The 2890-nt window shown below is 51.4% G+C and overlaps 1 pseudogene; it reads left to right on the top strand.

Moving 5' to 3' along the window:
* Positions 1 to 778, top strand: LOC136057469 (olfactory receptor 14A16-like; annotated as a pseudogene).
* The last annotated feature ends 2112 nt before the right edge of the window (positions 779 to 2890 follow it).

Raw genomic sequence — 2890 nt, 5'->3', positions numbered from 1 at the left:
ATGGACTTCTACCTCCTCAACCTCGTCCTCCTCGACCTGGGCTGCATCTCCACCTCTCTGCCCAAAGCCATGGCCAATGCCCTCTGGGACACCGGGGCCATCTCCTACGCAGGATGTGCTGCACAGGTATTTTTCTTTTTGTTTTTGTTTTCAGCAGAGTATTCCCTTCTCACAGTCATGGCCTATGACTGCTTTGTTGCCATCTACAAGCCCCTGCACTACGGGACCCTCCTGGGCAGAAGAGCTTGTGCCACCATGGCTGAAGTTGCCTGAGGCACTGTTTTTTTCTTTTCCCAGCTGCACACTGCCAATACATTTTCTATTCCACTTTGCCTGGGCAATGTTCTGGACCATTTTTTTTTGTGTGTGTGAAATCCCACAGATCCTCAAGCTCTCATGCTCGCAATCAGACTACCTCAGGGAAACTGGATTTACTGTGGTAAGTGTTCTTGCCGTATTTGGGTGCTTTGTATTCATAGTGCTGTCCTACGTGCACATTTTCAGGGCCGTGCTGAGGATGCCCTCTGAGCAAGGCCGGCAAAAAGCCTTCTCCATGTGCCTCCCTCACCTGGCCGTGGTTTCCCTGTTTGTGGGCACGGACTTCTTTGCCTACCTGAATCCCACTTCCCTGTTCTCCCCATCCCTGAACCTGGTGGTGTCATTTTTGTACTCAGTAGCGCCTCCAACACTGAACCCCCTCATCTACAGCATGAGGAACCAGGAACTCAAGGATGCAGTGGGGAAAATGATGGCAAGGAGACATTTCAGCAGGGATTAACTTCTCATCTTTCCCTACAACTGACTCACTGTTGTTCCTGTAGCAGGCTCATATTATGCATTTTCACCTTTAAAATGCTTATTTATTTCTATTAATGGATACTTTTTTTTCTGTTGATATATATGTGTGAGTGCACAATTAATATTATTGGTTATTATGTTCCTAAACATGCGTTTGGATTCTGTCTGCTTCTACTGAGTCATCACGCTGCTCTCTATCTCCTGAAGCCCATATGAATTCTGGGTCAGTGCTGACTCTCACGCAGCCTCTGTTCTTATCTCTGTATCTTTAGAGAAATGAGACGCCTCCTCGGATCGCTCAGCTCCGTCGGAGTAGGGTAGACGTGGCCGAACATTGCACGACGACCCTGGGGCGCCCTCAAGGCGCCTCAGCTTAGCACGCTCAGCTCCGTCGAAACCGGGTAGATGTGGCCGAAGACGTGGCCCTAGCGGCACCGGCATCGAGCAACGGACGCCACCGTTCGAGACGCGCGAGACAGCTGTTGTGTAGACCCGGCCGGCTTTTCGAGACGCAATGGGCAGCGAGCTCTCCCAGCCACCGTTAGGGAAGTGCGAGACGGATGTAGCCGGGTAGACGTGGCCGGCATTTTTAAAACACGTGCTGTGATTTCTCGCCACCGAGAAGCGCGTTTCTCTCCCCTGGCTGGGGGGCAGGGGCTATTGTGGCTGGCACATACCTGGCTCAGTTCTGAAGGAGTACCGTTCAGACAGGAGGATGTCTCGCTTGGACTGGAGGGCGTCTCTTTCAGGTTGGAGGATGTCCATGTTGGATTGGAGAGCTTCTTGTTGAGACTGGAGGGCAACTCACTTGGTCTGGAGGGAGTCTAGATTGGACTGGAGAGTCTGATTGTCAGCTAAATGACTCTCTTTCTGGATTGGGAGATTGTCCCTTTCAGCTCGGAGACTCTCTCGCTCTATTTCAAAAACTCGATGCCTCTCTGGGATAGTATTGAATAAGGCCCGGTAAGCATAAGCCAGACCCCAAATACTTTGGGCCTCCTCAGATCTCTTTGAGCCGCAACATCCCTGTCTCAAATATCTGCTTAAGTTCTCAGGATCTTGCAGGTGTTCAGGAGAAAAGTTCTATGACACCGGTGATGCCCATTTCTCTAAAGTCTCTCTTAAGTCCCTCCAAACTCCCTGCCAGTCAGTATTCTCTGGCTCTGGGGAAGGCTTTCTCAAAGTATTATAAATACAGATACTGATGAAGAGTACGTTCAGGGAGACTGACACCACAATCATTATGAGCACTGGATGAGCATCCAGAAAACGCATAATGAATACGAAGGAGAGGCCAGGAGTCTGTTTAAAAATCACCAATTCCATAGAGTTAGCAACTCCATCTGGAGTTACTCCCTCCGGAAATGAATGGCACATTCTATACAAAAGCCAGGTAGGTATGTCCATCAGTGTTTTTAGTTTATCATATAGAGACCAAGCTCCATGGATCAGACTGGCAAACTTAATTAAGTCCCAGTACGTTCTGAGCATAACAAGTTAAAAAATGATGAAATGCAGACCCTTTAAGAGCAGTTTAAAAAGAGAAAGCATTTTTTTTTTCTTTATTGACACTTTCTTAAACTTCACTAAGAACCCGCCGCTGTTAGGGAAGCGCGAGAGTTTCGCCCAATTCCGGGCACACTTGCCTGGAGTCAGCAAGCCACCCGGCTGCGCCATCTCCAAGCCGCCGCGGAGCGCTCGACTCCTTCGGAATCGGGAAGACGTGGCAGGCGACGGCAAGCCGCCCCAGCAGCGCTCACTAGACGCATCCTCATTTCGCTCAGCTCCGTCGGAGCTCGGTAGACGTGGCCGAACATTGCACGACGACCCCGGAGCGCCCTCTATGAGCCTCCGTTTGGCATGCCCAACTGCGTCGGAACCGGGTAGACATGGCCGAGAATCGCCAGGTGCCCGTGCCACGCCCGTCGCCGCCGCTCGAGACAAGCGATTAGATCGGCTGTAGCCAGGAAGACGTGCCCTGCGTTTTTAAAACACACGTGCTGTGATCTCTCGCCGCCGCCGTTCGGGAAGCGCGAGAGGTTTGCCCGATTCCGGGCACACTTGCCTGGAGTCGGCAAGCCACCCGGCTGCG

Source organism: Cyrtonyx montezumae, unplaced genomic scaffold, assembly GCF_038088225.1.
Source record: "Cyrtonyx montezumae isolate F1298 unplaced genomic scaffold, pur_monq_1.0 scaffold_67, whole genome shotgun sequence".
NCBI lineage: Eukaryota > Metazoa > Chordata > Aves > Galliformes > Odontophoridae > Cyrtonyx > Cyrtonyx montezumae.
Note: the sequence above shows the minus strand (reverse complement) of the source record. Positions and strands in the feature narration are given on the sequence as shown.